The sequence below is a fragment of the Ciconia boyciana genome, chromosome 2 (assembly GCF_034638445.1).
Source record: "Ciconia boyciana chromosome 2, ASM3463844v1, whole genome shotgun sequence".
NCBI lineage: Eukaryota > Metazoa > Chordata > Aves > Ciconiiformes > Ciconiidae > Ciconia > Ciconia boyciana.
The window spans coordinates 9812238-9833512 of NC_132935.1; positions in this window are offsets into that span (position 1 = coordinate 9812238).

Here is a 21275-nt window from a genome sequence, read left to right on the forward strand (position 1 = left end):
CAACCTGTGCAAGTGCTCAGTCACCCTCACAATAAAAAAGTGTTTCCTGATGTTCAGATGGAACCTCCTATGTTTCAGTTTGTGCCCATTGCTTCATGGTCCTGTTACTGGGCACCATTGAAAAGAGTCTGGCTCCATCTTCTTTGCACCCTCACTTCAGGTATGCGTACATATTGTTGGGATCTCCCGTGAACCTCCTCTTCTCCAGGCTGAACAGTCCCAGCTCTCTCACCCTTTCCTCAGAGGAGAGATGCTTCAGTCCCTTCATCATCTTTGTGGTCCTTCGCTGGACTCACTCCAGTAAGTCCTTATCTTCCTTATACTGACAAGCTCAACACTGGACACAGCACTTGTGCCTCACCAGTGTTGAGCAGAGGGGAGGGAGCACCTTCCTTGACCTGCTGACAATGCTCTGCCTAATGCTGCCCAGAAGCCTATTGGCCATTTTGCTGCAAGGGCACGTTGCTGGTTTATGGCCAGCATGTTGTCCACCAGGACCATAAGGTCCTTCACTGTAGAACTGTTTACCAGCTGGTTGTCCCCCAGCCTGTTGTGGTGCATAGGTTTATTCTTCCCCAGGTGTAGGACTTTAGTTTTCCCATTGTTGAACTTAATGAGATTCCCCTCTGGCCAAACCTGCAAACTTGCTGAGGGTACACTCTATCCTATTATCCTTGGATATTAGGAACAATTGATTCACCGAAAGGGTTGTCAAGCATTGGAACAGGCTGCCCAGGGAAGTGGTTGAGTCACCATCCCTGGTGGTATTTAAAAGACGTGTAGTTGTGGCACTTGGGGACATGGTTTAGTGGTGGAATTGGCAGTATTAGGTTTATGGTTGGACTCGATGATCTTAAGGGTCTTTTCCAACCTATACGATTCTGTGATTCTGTGATTCTATCCGGGACATTAATGAAGAGGTTAAACTACAGTATCAGCCTTTTGGGTAGTCCAGCTGGACCTTGTGTCACTGATCACAACCCTTTGAACAGTTCAGTCAGTTTTCGTCCACCTTACAGTCCACTTATCTAGCCCATACTCCATCAGTTTTTCTATAAGGAAGTTTTGAGAGACAGAGTCAAAAGCCTTATTAAAGTGAAGATAAACAACATTCTCTGCTCTTCCCTCATCCATTGAGCCAGTCATCTTATTACAGGTTATCAGGTTGGTCAAGCATGATTTTCTTTCCAAAAAAATCATGTTGACTACTCTCAATAAGCTTGTCCTTTTTAGGTTTAGAAATAGTTTCTGAAATTATTTGCTTCATTACTTTCCCAGGGACTGAGGTGAGGCTGACCAGCCTGTAGTTGCCTAGACCTTCCTTCGTGTCCTTCTTGAAGACAGGGGTGACATTTGCTTTCTTCCAGCCCTCAGGAACCTTCCCTGATCACCATGACCTTTACAAGATAATCAAGTGGCCTTGCAATGACAACAGCCAGCTCCCTCAGCACTCATGGATGCATCCCATCAGGTCGCATGGACTTGTGTATGTCCAGTTTGTTTAAATGTTCCGTAACCCGTCCCTCTGTTGAGGGTAAGTCTTCCTTGCTCCAGACTTCCCCTCTGGTCTCAGGGCCCTGGCTTTCCTGAAGGCCAGTCTTACCAATAAAGGCTGAGGTGAAGAATACATGGAATATCTCGGCCTTTCCATGTCCTTTGTCACCAGGGCCTCAACCTCATTCAGCATCAGGCCCACATTTTCCCTAGTCTTCCTTTCACTGTTGACATACTTGTAAAAGCCATTCTTGTTGCTCTTCATGTCCCTTGTCAGATTCAAATCCAGATAAACTTTGGCTTCCTAACCCCATCCCTGAACTCCCAAACAATGTCTCTATATTCCTCCTGGGTCACCTGTCCCTGCTTCCACTCTTTGTATGCTTTCCTTTTAGTTTAGTCAGGATCTTCTTATTCATCCATCCAGGCCTCCTTCCACCTTTGCTTGACTTCCTGCACATCAGGGTTCTTAAGTTTGGAGGAGGTGATCCTTGAAAATCTACCAGCTCTTCTAGACCCCCCTTCTCTCCAGGGCTGTATGCCATGGGATTCTTCCTAGAATCTGAACAGCCTAATATCTGCTCTCCTGTATGCCAGGGCTGTGATCCTGGGTTTTTTTCTCTTGTTCCCTCCCCTCATGATCCTAAACTCCACTATCTCATGGTTGCTGCAGCCAAGGCTGCCACTGGCCTTCACATCTCTGGCCACTTCTGCCTTGTTTGTTAGTGTCTGGTCCAGCAGAGCATCTCCCCTCATCAGTTCTTCATCACCTATGTTAGGAAGTTGTCATCAGTGCACTCCAGAAACCTCCTGGACTGCTCATGCCCTGCTGTGTTGCCATTCCGTCAGATAGAATCATAGAATCATAGAATCATTTAGGTTGGAAAAGACCTTTAAGATCATCAAGTCCAACCATTAACCTAACACTGCAAAGTCTACCACTAAACCATGTCTCCAAGCGCCACATCTACACATCTTTTAAATACCTCCAGGGATGGTGACTCAACCACTTCCCTGGGCAGCCTGTTCCAATGATTGACAATCCTTTCAGTGAAGAAATTTTTCCTAATATCCAATCTAAACCTCCCCTTATGCAACTTGACGCCATTTCCTCTCCATCTTATCACTTGCTAATTGGGAGAAGAGACCAGCACCCACCTCGCTACAACCTCCTTTCAGGTAGTTGTAGAGAGCGATAAGGTCTCCCCTCAGCCTCCTTTTCTCCAAGGCTAAACAACCCTAGTTCCCTCAGCTGCTCCTCATAAGACTTGTGCTCCAGACCCTTCACCAGCTTCATTGCCCTTCTCTGGACACGCTCCAGCACCTCAATGTCTCTCTTGTAGTGAGGGGCCCAAAACTGAACACAGTATTCATGGTGTGGCCTCACCAGTGCTGAGTACGATCACTTCCCTAGTCCTACTGGCCACACTATTTCTGATACAAGCCAGGATGGTGTTGGCCTTCTTGGCCACCTGGGCACACTGCTGGCTCATATTCAGCCAGCTGGTGACCAAGACCTCCAGGTCTTTTTCTGCTTGGCAGCTTTCCAGGCACTCTTCTCCAAGCCTGTGGCGTTGCATGGGGTTGCTGTGGCCCAAGTGCAGGACCCGGCACTTAGCCTTGTTGAACCCCATACAATTGACCTCAGCCCATCGATCCAGCCTGTCCAGATCCCTCTGTAGAGCCATCCTCCCCTCAAGCAGATCAATGCTCCCGCCCAACTTGGTGTCGTCTGCAAACTTACTGAGGGTGCACTGAATCCCCTTGTCCAGATCTTTGATAAAGATATTAAACAAAACTTGCCCCAGCACAGAGCCCTGGGGAACACCGCTTGTGACCGGCTGCCAACTGGAGTTAACTCCGTTCACCACCACTCTTTGGGCCCGGCCATCCAGCCAGTTTTTTTACCCATGAAGAGTACACCCATCCAAGACATGAGCAGCCAGTTTATCCAGGAGAATGCTGTGGGAAATGGTGCCAAAGGCTTTACTAAAGTCTAGGTAGACAACATCCACAGCCTTTCCTTCATCCACTAAGTGGGTCACCTTGTCATAGAAGGAGATCAGGTTGGTCAAGCAGAACCTGCCTTTCATAAACCCATGCTGACTGGGCCTGATCACCTGGTTGTCCTGTACGTGGATGGCTAAGGTGCTGCACGCATTAGTACAGGGACATTTCAATGTGCAGGTCTCTCCGTTCCCCTGAGTTTCCCCTGGTTCAGGAAACCCCCCAGTACACTGCACTAGAGCACTCCACTGCCGATCATGCCGGCACCAGAGCTGCTCGCCTCAGTGACTGATACTGGGGTCATTGAAGTCCCCCATGAACACTAAGGCCTGTGACCTTTTTGTTTCTTCCCATTGTCTGAAGGCCTCCTGTACTTCTTCCTGATCAGTGTGTAGTGGAAACACATCAAAACGTTGCATCCTTCTACTCAGCACAACAGACTTCACAGTTTTGAAAAATATGCAGGAATATGCTATCAGTTTCTAAAAGTAATTAATGTCTCATCTGTATTACACCTCTGTTTCCTTGAAGGGTTCTGATTACAAACATGCTGTTTTATTGAGCTGTTGAAAAGAGATGCAGTCCTCAGAAGCAAATATGGACTCTGCTACTTAGATGATGGCTTTATGAACTTTGTAAGAACTGAAAAAGAAGCAACCCCCCCCCCTTTTTTCTTGATCAGGTTGCTTATAAAAGTAAATCCAAGCTTAAGCTTTCTTATTTTAATTGGTGAAATGAAAATGGAATTGGGAGGATCACAAGTTTCCAGATAAGCATGCAAAAGAAGTATTGATTAGCTAAGTAGCTCAGATCAATGCTCCTCAGCCTTGTTTAGTGAATGTCTCTGTCTGAAATAAAAGTGCTTACTACTCTCAACTCTATTTATTACAAAACAAAACTGAGACACTTTAATGGCAGACTGTGTATGTGTGCTTTTGTGTCCTTGGGAGAGTGGCAGAAATCCTTGATTTTCTAAAGATGTCAATGGAGCAAGATATTCTTTCCTCAAACCATAAAAAAACCCTGAGTGCCTATTTTAAGTTCCAGGAAGGTTATAATTACTATGTTAAGACATTTTCAATGTTTATTTGTAATGAATAAGTAGGCAGTCTAGAGCTCTACCTTATGGAGACAGAGCACTCCACTTTAATTACAAACCAGCTGCCATCTTCTAACTTAGCCTTGATCCCTAGATAAAAACATTTAGAAGAGTGAACATGCTGCACTGTTTTTAACCAATGATAGCTATACACAACCTGCTGTTGGACTGTCCACATGGTAGAGATTTGAAGCAATGTCATCCTACCCAAAGCAAACACCAGAAGCTGGATGGGAGAGAACCCAAGAAATATGAATGCTATGTGATTAAGAGGGAGACTGACCTGATGAAGACACTTCATCTAACATTTGCTTTTCCTTGGAAAGCTTTGTATTTTTCTTGCCCAGCCACCATTACGATAATGGCCTTGTGGGGCTCTGACAGAAGTTATTATTTCAGATGCATGTGCCAGTAATTAAAATAAAAACAATAATTTGCTGATTTCCGAATCCTAATGCATGCGTTGATCTTCATGGTACTGAGCCCAGTTCAACAAAAAAATTAACTGTGTTCTTTATGAGCTTTTGTCTAAAAAGATAGATGCATGTATGTGCTTAAAGAGGTTTATGTGCTCATGTTTGTCTTCTATGTGCACTCTACTTCCTGAGGTTGTGGGGTAAGCTAAGAAAGCATTTTCTTGGTTTGGTCATGTTGTAACTTGAAAGTTGAACAGGGTTATTCAGGGAAGGGAGAAAGGGATGTAGAAGGCAGTTGAAAAAAGCTTATTCTCTTAAGCCGGGACAGCAGCTGGTGGGAGAAGAGACATTTTCTGAAGCTCTTCCCATGCGCTGATCCAGAGCTTTGTTAGCAGGAGTATGCTGAACTGGTGCAGACCTCTCAATCGGGATTTATTTATTCAGCTGATTAAGTTTTTCAAGCCCCTTATGAGAAGAGGCATTTATGGAGCCTGGAAAAAGATTCAGAGATGGGCCTCAATAGCTGATGAGAATGTCTTCTCTTTCATCCCAGAGCCCTTTATAAATTGTATACAGAAATACCTTCATCCACCACCGAACCAAAATGCCTGTCTTGCTGGCATGAGCACAGCAGCTGTTAACAGAGAACAGGTCACTAAATGGCAAGGCTTGTGCAGGAGGTGAGGAGCAGTATGAACTCCAGGTGACATGTGAGACAGAAGCAGTGATTGCTTAGGCTGGAAGGGAAAGGGAAACCAGTACTAATATAATTAGTACAGTAGAGCTGTATAAGTGGTTTGCAGTGCAAGGTTTGTATTCTGTGACTTCATCTTCTTTGGCTGTGTGTAAGATAATGAGGTTGGCCTGATGCCCAGAGCCAACAACTATCCATCCCAACTATAAATCTCCCAGCCTCATCTCCTGGGGCCCATCTAGCTCGACCCTGCAAGTTCTGCTAAACTCTCAAGTCTGAGTCTGGCTCCATCCTTACACCTTCCAGGCCTAATTTTTTTCTGTCACATCTGGGAACTTTGGAGGTGCTACAGGCACCGAGCATGGGCAGTTTGCCAATAACAATTTTACAGTTCCCTCCTGTAGAGCTGGCTTTTCTACCCACAAATATAGGCAGTTCAGAAGCAGGGAGAAATCTTTAGACTGCTGCCTAGGAGGTCCCCATTGACAACTGCGATAGGGACATTAAGGTATGACAGAGACGGGGAAGGGTGGCTGCAGGCTGAATGCAGGCAACACTATGCATATATTTATAATAGGTGGTATACTTGTGCAGAGATCCCTGGGATAGCCTTACCTGTTGGATGAAGAACAGTCCTATAGGCACAGAGCCAGATATCCCTGCTGCAGCAGGTCAGAAGCAGGATGGACATCGTGGTTCTTGTGTCCATAGCAATGTGCTACTGCTCTCTTCCAGGTAATCCCCTCTCACCCTACTGACCCACCAGCAGAAAAACTCTCAAAAATGCAGTGCAGTAAGATACTGAAGAATACTTGACTTCTAGGAAAACACAGAGGGATGGTGTTCAGGGCACTCTGTGTTCAGTACAGAGGTGAGCTGAGTACTCATGGCAATCCTAACTCCTAAGAAAGGCTCGACTGATCTCATTGGGAGGTTTCTAGCATGCAGCCCTCAGGGATTCAGACCCTGAGCAAATACTTTGATCAGCAGGCTGTAGAATAGTGGTGGTGGGGAGACAGCCAACAACTGTCCAATGTGAAGTGCATAAACAGTCCATGAAAGAGGGACAGGACCCTAACACCCACTCAGCTCAGTAATCCAGCTCCTGTGGTCTGGCCACAGTGACCCAGCTTCATTTGAGGCATGGCAGTATTGTTACTCACCTGATATATCCTTGTGGTTAAATATGTAGGAAATGTGGCCATGAATCCTCTTTGTTAAGGAGGGACTTCAGTCTAGGAAGTTGCTGGGTGAATACTGTAAGCACCAAGCTGTATTCAGGAGATGGGTGATGGCAACAACAGTGCAAGTCCTGCTCAGTAATCTGTGCTCAGAAGAAAAGTAAACATACAAGCTCCATGAAGGGTGCAAATTCAGTTTTTCTTGATTAGTGTTGCCCTGTGATAAGCTGTGTTTCCTTTCAGCTATTTCTACATGGCTCCTTGATCACTCTTGGGACCTTGTGTTAGCTGAATAAAGTACCTGACTCCTTCGTGCTGCTTCATTTGGTAGGAAAAAAAAAAAAGCAACTGCTCTTTACATACCATATCAAATCAACTGGTTCCCCAGCATAGGAAGTGCAAGATTTGGTCCTCATTCATATTGTTGAATCTGTTACTAACACAATCCTTAGCAAATCATTTAACTTCTTTATGTTTGTGTTTCCCACCTGTTCTTTGACTTTCTTCTCAGTGACTTGTTAAGGATGGGAGGTCTCCTTCTCTCTGGGCTGACTAGGACGTAAATAATTTTATAATGGAGAACAGAAAAGTAGGTAAGAAAAGAAACAGGTCCAGGAAAGACTATGAAGGAAAAGGTGTCGATTTCAAGGGAAGGAGTCCTTTCTTCCTTCCCATTCCCAAATATTAGACAATGGGAGAAAATGTCCTTAAAAGAGAAAATAGATAATACTCCAGTATTCTAGCCAACCTTTAATTCACCCCCACTGACTCAATATTCACCTCAAATAATCAATACTGGCAACTCTTAGCAGAAGAACATAGGCAATATCTTACCATATTAACGAGGCATTTTGGTGCAATCTGGCAAAGTGTAGGATCCTATGGGAAAAAGAGCCCCTAAGTTAAAAAGCTGATGAATTACAAGGGTTTCAGCAGAAGACTGTAAGGGAGAAACTGAATAAGTAAAAGCTGGCAAGGTCTTCACTTGGCACAGTAATTCCTCCTTCACTGTTTTTTTTCCTGTATGTGAGTGAGTACATAGCTTAGAAGACCTCTCTAATTGTTTGCATTTTGGAGAGCCTTCTGTTCTGGAGAGGTGTTGCTTTGAGTGTTCATTCCATTTTTCTTCTTTCACTTTTTAATAAAAAAAATTGCAAATGCAAAATGTAGCTGGGTGATCTACAATGAAAAAGACTTCATTTGAAAAGGGATTGGTAATGAGGACTTCGAAGATGCATTTGGTAGCTAAACTTCAATGCACTTTTTTCCATCTATCCTGACCAATTTTATTTGCTGATGCAAAAACCACTGTAGACTCATGAGTCATCTGTTATAATTGTTTTTAATCACTATATTGTTTTTCATTCACAGGATGTTTGCAGTTTACGTTTTACCAAAGGAGGAAAAAACCATTTGTACTTCAAAATTTAACATGCTACAGATTTAGAAGCAGAAAATGGTGGAAAAACATCTCTGAAATCAGTCTTTCTGCTGGCATTTAATCTGTGATAGAGGTCTTAGCTGTTCTGGAAAAAAAAACAGATCTGGCTTCAGGCATGAGAAGAAGCAGCAGCTGCCTGCATAAGGAGACTGTGGGGAGCAGCTAACCAGTCCCACTGGTAAGTAACTGTGGTCCCAGTTTTGACTGAACTAGTCCTGCTTGGTGCCTTGACCCTTCCTCTCTGCTTCTGGTCAGTGTGGAAATGCAGGAAAGATGGAGTTGCTCCTTTCTGGTGGAGCAAGAAGTAACCTACCGTTTGTGAGGGTTGGCAGAAGGACAAATGAGTTGACAGATTTTGGCAGCCTGCTTTAGGAAATAGTTCCATTGTTCTTGGGAAACAAAAAGTCAATTGTCTCACAGCCAGAAGAGGTGTGTGGGTTAACTGGTGTTGAATGTGGATTGCGTGTAGACAGAGACAGAAAAAAATGCTGGGAACTCTGGTTTTCAAAAGACAGGTTATTGGTCATCTGGAATTTGTTTTTCTTTCTTTACAGTTAAAGCTTATATGAAGCTGCTAGATGGCAATGGGAAGGAAAAAAAACTGCTTGGACTGTGGCAGCAAGCCCTTTGGTGAGGGAGCCCATGGGGCAAATGGTCCATCAGTGTGTGGCAGAGCTGCAGAAGTCCCTGTCTCAGGATGCTGTGGGTACTAAAAGTTTACATGCAGTGACTGGGCAACTTCATGGAGTCCAGATCTACTGGAGGCTGTTAAACGCAAAGACAACTCTCCAAGAAGTCCGTGAGTCATAAGTGATTTGGAGGCTGGCAGAGCACGCTGGAGAGGAATCACTGCATGCCTGCCGTTTTCTTATGCTCCTTCCTTTGTATCTGTTTGCTGATCCTCGTTGGAGACAGGATACTCTGCTAGATAATCTGACCCCAAATAGCCTGGTCTAATACAAGCAGCAGCCTGTCTCATACTTTGAGTGATGATCTCAATTGTGCAATGACGTACTGTCCTTAGCACACGGTAAGCCACCAAAAGCCAGAATAATTAGCCTCAGCATGTTGTCACATGCAGGGGTGGCTGTTACCTCAGTGATAGCAGGGCTCATCCCCACCAGAACTTTATAAACCTCACAAAAATCCTTCCTTGTTTTCTGCCTTAACAGTGGCAAGCAGTGGTGGCAAAACACAACAAAGGTTTAGGACAACAGTTTTGTGCAAAACAACAACAGTAGGTATTATTAATTGTCGAGATAATACTAATCATACCAAGGATATTTAGTTGTTATGTGTTGGGGAAAAACAAAGGTCCACTACCTTGTAAAGGACTTTGCAACTTCATCCTACATACCCCTTCTTGAGCTCAGTCTGTTGCTTCATTCCCATCTTATGTGAGCTTGGAAAGAGTCAGCAAAATCCCCAATCTATGGCAAGTGAAGACATACAACAACCAAAAGCTGTGTGTTTTGACCTAATTCTGTCATCATATAATTATTAATATAAGTGTATTGCCATTACTAAGTTGGTCATAAGGACAGCATAACCTTTGTGCATCTCTTGCTTGTGTTTATCTAGTAATCCCTTCATAACATGCCTCCTCTTTTTCACAGATGGGTTACAATGTGCCTTTTCAGAGCAGCACAGCAGAGATTGGTGAAATTTATAATATGATGGAGAAATTGTTGTTCTGTCTGAAATGCTTCTTGTTGGAATATAAAATGCAGCTTACACATTGTGTCAAAGTGTAAAAAATTTCTGTTGGGGTCATGCCTAAGGCAGAGCAAAGAATTTTTGTTGTTGTTCATCTGAACTTTTTTTTTTTAAAAAAAGCGGGGGGGAACTCCTTTTAGATTAGATTTTTTTTTTTCTTGAGAAAGAAAAAAAGATGAAAAATATTTGGGTTTGGAGTTTACAGTATTTTATTTGAGCAAACCCACTTTTTTGTTCCCTTTTTGTGTCACAAAAGGAAGAGAGTGATCACAAAGAAAAGGTATCATTTTGATCTGGGTTTAGTTAGCCTTTTCAATCACTTATTCACTTTTGAAACAAAAAGCCATTTTAAGAAATAAAAGCATCAGTGTGTAATGTTGTGTCATCTCCACCAAAAGATCACCTCTTCCTTTGATCAAACTGTCCCTTGAATTTGTGAATAGGGTCAGTCCTCACAGCTGTATTGCTCAGCGATGACAAACTTTTTGCCAGAATATTTTTCCAAGTTCTATTTGTAGTGTAATTATCATCAGCTTTAACATTGCCCTGATTTATTACTTGTAAACTTCATTGTTTTTCTACAACCTCATATACAGAATTATATGTGAAAGCAGGAAATGTGTCTTATTACCTCCTAATCATTTTAGATATAAACTATCCGGATGTCTTTCAGCTAATATGTCTAATTATCTCACTCTCTGAAAGGGTCCTACCAAAATATGGGCACACCTAATAGTAGATAATTAATTATATTAATCATGGCTAGTAATTTCAGATGGCTGTCTGAATCTGACACATACTAATGCATCAGTTAAAAAGATGCCAAGCCCCCATGCTGGGATCTAATAGAAGATAGGTCGTCCACATTATCACTTACACTTCTGAGTATAAATTATGTAGGTCACTAATTTCTTAATGACAAAATTGTAATGACGTTCCCTGAGCAATAATATCCTTCTAGAATTACTTTCTTTTTTTTTTTCTTTTTTTTTTTTTTTTTAATATGTGTGGGTAAACTACTGTCCAGGGAATTCAGTATTCAGCAAGGCAAACGAACTTAAAAGGAACTGCCAAGGCCATGTAACTTGGTGAAAACAGGTGAGATGAGCAGAAGACATGATATATTGAAATGGCTTACATGTAACTTCTGCATAGCTCCTGCATAGCCCTTGTCAAACCATAGTGCCTCTCTCTCCTGAGACGAAGAAAGTGTGATATTGGATGTGATCTGACTTGCCCCTCTCAGAAATGCCACTGCACTTTACATGAATTCTTATCTAGAAGCAAATTTCTCTCCCAAACTCTCTGTGCCTTTGATACTGGTGCATGGGAAAATGTCATTAAAGTGTTGTCCCAAACAGAGTGGAGTAACAACAGCCCATAATCTGCCACATCTTTCTGCACTCAAGGAAGTAAAATCTGAAACCATGTAATCATTCCCCCTAGAGCATATTATTTATTCATAGTCATTAGACCCTCCTGCATATAAAAGACATGTCAGGAGGGCAGCAATTAGATCTGAAGAGAAGTGCACATAAATAATATGTTAATTTAACCACTTTTTCTGGTTTTAGAATATTGAAAAACAGATTTTCACTTTCTCAAATGAACTTGCTATGAGAACTTATGCAATGACTATTTTTACCAATATTTAGCTTTACAGACTGATTTGGTATATTCAAAGTCTGAGCTGTGCTGCTGACTCAGGTAACGCACATCTCTTTCTCAAGCTGCTCCTGAATGGACACAATCATTGCCAGCACAAATACTGGCATGTACAAACTACATCTCCAAATTCACTTTCCATGGACAGTACAAAGCAGTTACTTGATATTTGCATAAAGGAGAATGAAACTTGCATAAGCACAGATGAAACGAGTTAATTTCAAACTCATATGGGATATTTACTGATAATTTCCGTTCTGTTATGCACCAAGGTCTTCATGCAAAGCAGAGAGAAACAACACGAATCATCTAGCAATGTTTTGCTATTCCTTTTCATATATGCATGTTAAATGAAGACAGTCCTGATTAGAAATAAACATCCTTAGAGTATTAACAGCTATCTGCAAGCGGTCTAACTACTTAACAAGTCAAATAGTGATTTTAGAGAATGTATTTTATACAGCAGGTGGGATAGCGTATGAAAATAAATATAAAAAGTTACTGTGATTTGGCAGGTGACTGGGAGCTCATTAAATTGCGGTAACACAATTACTTGTGATCCCCTGGCCTTTTCGTAATTCTCAGCCTCCTCGGTAGAGTGTTACCCCAGGAGCAATCATGTTTTCAGCTCTGGGCCATGAAAAGTTGTGGATATATTGTTTCTCTTTTTTTTTTTAATAGTATAAACCTGCAAATTTTAGACTCACTTGAGACTTCATGGGAATAGTAAGATTAATAATGTGTGTTAAGTTAATGCTAGTTTTAGAAAAATCTGGGCTGTGGGGTACTCGGTGCCCTATGGATAACTGAAGAGAAGGTCTCTGGTGAGAACGTTCCCAGTACAGGTGAGGACAGAAAGGCGAATGTAGAGAAAACAGAGGAGTGGGGGGAGATGCCAGATAGTCAGCTAGACGTAAGTTTAGCAGAAAAATAAAGTTCTTGTCTTGTTCCTTTCCCAAAATTAAAGTAGAAACAATTGTATTGTTTGGTTTGGATGTACAAACTGTGCAAAATGCCAAATCAGTCTGCCTTCCTAGGGAAGCAATTGCTTTTTTTCAGCGGAGTTTTTCCTGTGTGTGTTTGGCTGCTTACTGTCTGGACATTAACATATTCTCCAGTTAGCCTGGACAAGACGAATGGTGTCTGATGAGCTCTGGGTTTCTGTGAGATAGTAAGTGCTCTATGTGCCCTGTGTGCTCTGTGCCCAACGCCATCACATTAATTGTACATTGCTCATTGCTGACCCAGTGCAGACAGCAATACCTGTTGCCATCTGTCACATCACAGGAGCAGATAAAAGTGGACTTCAGTGAGTAGCTCGCTGGCAATAGAAACAAGTAATTGGAGATGAGCAGAGGAAATACAGCTGTGGCAGAGTTTATTGCCAGGTGATTGTAGAGGCCTCTGACAAGGCTCGGTGCAGAGGACTCATCCCCATAATCTGGCTTTGGACCATATCAGTATGGTAAAGAGATGTTTCTCGACAAACAGATCTTTATCCAGGGCATGGAAACAGTAGGCAAAAGATAAAATGGCAGGAATGAAGAGAGCGGACCATTTTCTAAAGGTTTAATCTTTCAGCAGGTACTCAGCTGCTTTGTCGGTGGACAATTGAAGTCAACAAGATATTAAGATATTTTCCTTCCTCTTCTCTGCAAAAAGCAGCTCCCTTTTGTTTCCTGCCTCAGAACACTTTAACTTCTGCCTTGTCCCTTCCATATAATTTCATGGAAGAGCTTTGGACAGCTACGCTGAGCAGTCATTAGTGCGTGCAGTGGCTCCGTGCTAAAACACCCGGTTATGACTGATAGGCTGTCTTCCTCTTCAGCACTTGTATTTGTTATCTACCTAATAAGGCTTGTTTGCTCAATTTAATCATAGCTTACTGAAATCCATAGAAAGATTCCTGTTTACTTCAACAGGCTACAGGTTATGGTGTGGTTTTTATCCTTGATTTTATTTAAGTCAGGATTTCACCCTTAGAGTCTGAACTAGTTTGGAGTCACTCCGCTGATTTCCCCATGGGGGTTTTCGGTCCTGAGATGAGTAGTTTGCTCAGGCAGGGGTAGTTATTTACTTTATGCTTGTATATCCCCAACCAGGAGAGAAGGTTGTGTTAGCGTGTGCTATTGCTGAATGTGTAATTAGGCAATGTGGAGGTGCTCCTTAGAGATGTTCTGCTCCTTGTAAGGTCTTTACGTAAGAACTCCCTGCAAGAGGAAACACTGTTCCAGGAAAGTGCATTCTGATCTGGCAGCTGCTGCTGATTGTGTTAGGAGAAATGCCCACAGTCTCTCTTGATTAGGGCAATCATTCTTTTAATCTTAATTAAAGGGCCTTTTAAAAGTTTCTGTCTGAGATCTGCAACTGTCTTACCACTGAGTTCATGAAATAGGGTCTTGCTTGGTGATTAAACCTTATCCAGCCGTAGAAAGTTGTAACTTCAAGTCACAAAACTACTGCGTAACTTTGAACAGATTTCTTGCCCATTCTATTTAATGATATTTGTTGCTTTAGGCAAAGGGTAAGTTAATTAGTTAGTGTGAAGCGCTCTGAATTCCTCAGCTAGGAATGAAAACTAAAATTATGTAGCTGCTGCACTAGTCTTCAACAGAAAAGCAATAAATACTTTATAAAATAAGTAGGTGGGTCTGATAGGGGTCTGATACCACATACATGCGGTAGGTAAGTAGGTTTGAAGGAGTTTGTCAAGTCGACCATTTGAGACCTGGCAGTGTGACAGTCCATTCTTGGGCTATTTGAGAGCCACAAAATTACTAAACTTTAGAAGATATGTGTCAAAAATGGACTTTGATGCCTCTTTTTATTCATAATGCCTATCTTCCACCGGCTTTTACACTGTGTATTTCCACACATCCTTCCAAACATATCTCCAGCTTCTTCAAGGAGCTGCCACTGAATACGATAGTATTTTTTTTTCTGTCATCTCCTAAGGAAAAGAGGCAGAATTTTATTGTACCCTGTTTGTTTTTTACTTCTTCAAATTAATGCATAGGTCTGTTTGGTAGCAATGTCTTTTGCAGTTTGAAGGGTCTTTTCCTCAATAAAAGTATGCTCTGTTTCAGGTGAAAGCATGCTAGGAAGTAGACTGGGCTTGCTTTTCTTTACACACTGTAAGGGGTTTAATATAATTTATTTAAATCTTCAGATACAGTCTACCAGGAAATACATGGAATAGATTTTCTTAGTGGTTTTAGGTAGAACGCAGTATAGGTGGAAAATTAGGAGCAGCCTTCTGTAGGGATGAGGGAGGCAGAGATACTGGATTTGATCCCCTATGTTCTCCTGTCCAAGTAGCCAGACCCACAGTTGGTTTGTCCTGATGCATCTACCTCACACAAAACAGAAAACAAAATACTGTGTCACAAAAGAAGCAACCCCAAAAGAAGCAACACTGTTAAAACTCAGCATAAATATCATAGGATTAACAAATTCCTTTAGCAGGGAAGCAAATGTAGAGACTGACCTTGTGCTGATCAGAGTTTTGAAAGCAAAATAACTTCTGGGCAACACTGCACTTAATGAACACATAACTAAATAAATAACCTCAGGGGCCTCACACTTTTTCTAAAGAAGCATCATTTCGCACTCTCCTGCCTGCGCTGTCCAAGTGGAGTTTTTGTAACTGCTGACATACCCAAATAGCCCTTAGCTGAATCACGCTTGCTTTTCCTCAATGCCATTCAAGTCCAGCAAGATGCCGTATACAATTAGCCACTTCCACATCCCTGGTTTCTGGAGGCTGGAAGACAGCAAGAGAAGGATAGCTGTGTTTTATGGTTGTTTGGGCTTAAAGGCAGTGAAGTGGCCTGAAGGAGAGGTAGACCAGGTGAGCAGGGGGTGAGCAGGGAATGGGCTCTGGTGAGGAGGGTGCTGCACCAGGCAGGGGAGTCTATTAACAGGGGGCAACTTGTAGAAGCTTCCCAGGAGATGCAAGGAGGCAGGTACAGGCTCTGAGGCAGAGCAGAATGCTTGGAGGAGAACCTGGGGCTGAGATATTAGCTGAGGATATACCTTCTCCAGTGGCCTTTGATTAAAATTAGATAAATATATTCCCATGACAAATCACCAAGTTCCACTGGAAATTAATGTCAACTAGGTGTCAGATTTACACTAATGCCTATGAAAAACTGCCTTTACAGAAATGTCAGAATGAGCAAACTTCTTCAGTAGATTACTCCTACTTACAGGCAGAATGCACTCACGATACTTTCTCTGTGCTATAGGAAAAGCCTCTGGATGGCAACTGAAGGGATGCTGCAAACCCAGGCTAATCCAGCCTCTCTTTGTTAGTGCCTTTCACATGATAATACTATCTTTGACAACTTCCATATTAGCTCCCCTACCAACAGGGCAATAAGAGTGGTTTGAAAATGGTCCATTTGTATAACTCAGATAATCTGTATAGGATCCAGTTATAGCTTCTTAAGAGCAGAGCCCATCTGTTAGCCCTTGCCCTCTCTCCTCTGTCCACACAAAACAGTGAGAATATATTTGGGGAACAGAACTGTAACCGTCTGGGTCCTTGAGTGATTGTTTTGACAATCTCCATGTTTAGATATGCTGACCTTGTCTGATTCGTTTTTAGAGCCATCCAGTGAACGAGAGTCTGCAGCATACTTTGTCACTCAGTGTCACCATCCTCATACATGACATTCTGTAGCTGAAGTCATCTTTGCTGCAAATTGTTACTTATTTCCTCTTGTTCTTTTCACAGAGAACATGAAATACAAGTTTTTTGCATATTTGAAGACTGTTGTCTTACTTTCCTCTAATCTCACTTCTTTCTCACTCTTTCATAGGTCATACTTACCACATTGCTTGCTATCCTGTTTTTTTTTTACCTTCTGCACTCTCTCAAATTTTTCAGAAACATTTGTAATGTGTGGTGCCCAGAGCTGGTCACTGAATTCTAGTTGAGGCTCCCCTACTACTAATTACAGTGGAATAATGATGACTGATGTTTTACATATATTATACATGGAAGATAATTTCAAAATTAAATTTGCTTTTTGTAGCAGGAATCAACGTTAGAATCACAGAATCATAGAATGGTTTGGGTTGGAAAGGACTTTCAAAGATCATCTAGTTCCAATCCCTCCTGACAGGGGCATCTTTCACTAGACCAGGTTGCTCAAAGCCCCCTCCAACCTGGCTTTGAAAGCTTCCAATGACGGGGCATCCACAACTTCTCTCGGCAACCTGTTCCAGTGTCTCACCATCCTCATTGTAAAAAATGTCTTCCTTATGTCTGATCTAAACCTACCCTCTTTCAGTTTAAAACCATTGCTCCTTGTCCTGTAACTACAGGCTTTGGTAAAAAGTCTCTCTCGATCTTTCTTATAAGCCCCCTTTGCATATTGAAAGACCACATTAGGATCTCCCTGAAGCCTTCTCGTCTCCAGGCTGAACAACCCCAGCTCTCATCCTTTCTTCATAGGAGAAGTGTTCCATCCCTTTGATCATTTTTGTGGCCCTCCTCTGGACCCTCTCTAACAAGTCCATGTCCTTCCTGTGCTGAGGGCTCCAGAGCTGGACACAGTACTCCAGGTGGGGCCTCGCCAGAGCAGAGTAGAGGGACAGAATCACCTCCCTTGACCTGCTGGCCACACTTTGTTTTATGCAGCCGAGGATACGGTTGGCTTTCTGGGCTGAGAGCACGCATTGCCAGCTAATGTCCAATTTTTCATCCACCAGTACCCCCAAGTCCTTCTCCACAGGGCTGCTCTCAATCCCTTCATCTTCCATTCGGTATTGATGTCGGGGATTGCCCCAACCCAGGTGCAGGACATTGCACTTGGCCTTGTTGAACCTCATGAGGTTCACATGGTCCCACTCCTCAAGCCTGTCAAGGTGCCTCTGGATGGCATCCCTTCCTCAAGTGAAACAACTGTACCACTCAGCTTGGTGGTCTGTAAAGTTGCTGATGGTGCACTCAGTCCCACAGTCTATGTCATTGATGAAGATATTAAATAGTATTGGTCCCAATACTGACCCTTGAGGGACACCACTTGTTACTGGGTGTTGAATATACTGTTATGTTGAATACACCTAATTTACTGAAATATTCCTTAACCTGTTCTTTCTTATTCTAACTTGGACTCTTATCCTCTTCTTAAAAAGAATAGATGTAATACTCCTATTTCACTTAACTAGTATTTGAAGACTGGAGATTAATTTAACTTTCTTGTTATTTTGTTATTAGTTCTTCTTTCCAGCTAAGAAATAGACTTACATCTCCCTTTGTCTTTTGTTGTTGTTGTTGTTGTTTTTTACTCCTGATGTGTTTGTACAATCTATTCTGATTGCCTTTCTTTATTCCATGGCAGCTGTATGTGGTTGTGCAGTTTAGCCTTTTTGACTGTAATTTTCATGATTACTTTGGGGAGGAGAAGGGCAAATCAGGCTGTTACTGAATGGATTAAATCTATGTAGGTAGTGTTACTCTCCTAAAAAGATTATCCTGTCCAGTAATCTTTTATATACATGGCTATAGTGAAAAGTTTTATCATTTGACTTCATCACCTCAGAGATTATCTCATGTCTACAGTATCTTACCCCACCTTTAAGGACACGGCAATTTATCTGCTGTTGAAAATTTTGTCAGGGAGAATAAGTGAACAATTTTGGTGGCTTGATACCACAAATGTCAACTGTTACTGCAGACACTGATTTATCGTACTCAGTTGCCTTGATGAAATACTATAGCCAAGATTTGTTTTAAGATGTTTGTATAATATATAGATGATAGCAATAATTCTGTACTGAGCCATGCTTTTAACAACCATAATCAATTATTCCTTCTGACACAGGAAAGCCATAAAATATCAGCTGAAGACCAATGAGTTATGAAACACCCTGACTCATTAGATACATGAACACTGCAGAAATCTTGGAACAAATTACCTGTCTTGCAATGATAATTAATAGTATTTATCTAGCTCTTTTCATCCTGAAAGATTTGAAGCATTTCTTAGACATTGAGTAGCCAACACAGGAAATGAGACATAAAAATCAGCTGTATTCCCTCAGGAGTAAATGAGGGAATCGCAGGTTGCTCAAGGCAGAGTTACATTATAGCTGACAATTAGCCATTGTCACAGGAGCTATACGCAAAAATTCACTATCCCAGCTCAGCTGCTAGCCTTCTGCTTTACTCTAGGCAAGTTTTCCTACATATCTGCCCTAAAATTCCTATTTACAAAATACCTAATGTTGAAAGCCATGTAGACATTCTGAAGGGCTGCTAGCATAACCAGAGCTTATGGCTCTCTTGCTGTCTATATGTAAACAGTATGTCTTCATCAGTATGGGTTAAGACTATATCGTTAAGGCACAGCTTGTTGGATTTAATATTTCCTTAGCACTCTACAAACATGAACTCATTATTTTCATGTCTCGCAAGCTGAGTGGCTGATTGTATGATCTCTCTTTCACAAGTCAAGAAACTAAGGTGGGAGGCAAAGCACACTAATTAAGCTACCGTATGAGACAATGTAAGGTGGCATCAGCGTCTTTACAAGGTGCCCTTGGGTTCCTAGATAATCAATGAAGCATAGGGTGTGATTCATGTCATCCTAAAGTAGATACCTACATTTGGTTAAATGACTCACCCTAAGCTTCATTGACTCTGTGGACTTGTTTTCTATTAACTATAATAGGAAAAAAAGAAACTTGCTCAGATGTCAATGATTACATTGCTGGGTACCAAATTTAGTTAGGGAAGTTTTGGGAAGCTAGGAAATATGAACCCTGCCCTAAAAGCCACAAGGGAATTCAAATAACACATACTTTCAGATCCCCATTAAGCCCACTAAAACCAGGCTGCCCCAACCCTTTTGTTAGAATCAAACTAATATCAGTAAAACCTGGATAAAATTGCCTTCCCCTTTGCCATGACAAGATGTCCCTTCCCTCTAAGAATGACCTGTAGTCAGAGATAACAGAAATAATCTCTCTACCGTGACTGTCACGTCTCTGCTTTGAGTACATGGTGCATTTAATCCTCAGCTCATTCAGGACTACGCAGTGGCGAGCCCACAGGGCAAATCAAGCAACCTGCTACCTAAGGCTGCCAGATGGAAGCTGACTGCATGAATGGTGGAGAGGCATAACTAGGATAGCATATTTAGTCATTTACTATGGATCCCAGATTTCAGGGATGCCACTGCTTCTCTTCATTGACTGCAGAGTCAGTGTGTGACACTGCATCCTGCATTGCTTTCATAAACATCTAAGAGCTTAGGTGTCTTAGAAGATTGAGCAATGAAACCAATTATTGTTTGGTCATATAGATAACTCTTCTGGTGTTTGGATAAAAGAAATGCATACCATAACCACAGCTTTAGAGACTGTACAGCTGAGAGACCAATAAATAGGTGAACTGACTGCTCTTTGTTAGAAAGCAGTTGGGGAAGAAGCAGGAATAGAAATTCAGCAGAGAAACTAGTTCAGTTTCTTTTTCATGGGACATATTTCCTCTTTACAAAGAAAAAGGGCTTATGTTTTAAAAGTCTTGCCATTTCTTAGGTGCATTTCAGATGTATGTCGGGGGACCATGTGAAGTGTCCTCATGCTTTCAAGGTTTCCTTGGATGCATATGGTTAGTTAAAAAACACACTCAACAAACGATGACACAAACAGAATACCAGTGGCTAGCACTTACCCCATCTATCAGACACATGCTGGAGAATAAACATGGGGGTATATTAGCAGTTATTGATGCCATCTGGTCTTTTTCCTATTCTGATTGTATAACGGTTTCTGCATTTTAACACAGCCATGTTGGAGGGGACTGATAGTGAGAAATAACAGCTGTACAAGCACAGGAAATTTAAACAGTTAATGGTGCGGAAAATGCATGAGAGAAATGAAGTTGGAACTTTGACATCCCAGCTCAAAAACAAAAGGTAAGAGCAACCACAACAGCAACAAACAACACATCTGTTGATTTAAGCACTGAAAATAAATTACCATCTAGAGATTGGAAACAGTATAAACCACCATGACCCAGAAGCACATTTAAGAGGAAGGGAAATTTATCCAAGCTTTCAGCTCTTCCAAGCTTTCTGCAGGAGCACTGAGTATGTACAGGCACTATTTGCTGAGGACTGAGTAGTCAGAAGCTGTATACAGCAGGTACCTCTGCAAAATGGGCTACCCAAAGTGTGCAAGTCATAGACATCTACTGTGCGTTGACAGGGCTTGTTTGTAAGATGTAGTAGGTTGAACTGTAAAAGCATGCACCTTTTTTGTGCCCAATAGACCTTCTTTCATGTATGACTCTAAGCATATTGTTAACACTAAACCTGGGGAAGAAATGTAGGATACAACTATCTCTGACGGGAATATTTTTTAAAGTTGAAAATAGGAAAGTTCTATGGTATTTCAGGATGACAATATTTTTTCCCATTTAAAGAACAATACTAAACCAAAAACATTAAAAATCTAACTAACTGATCAGCTACAGCAACCAACAGCAAGAGCCCTTCAGTACAGTCACTAGCTGGTGGCTAAGTGCAAGAACCTGTGATATGAAAAT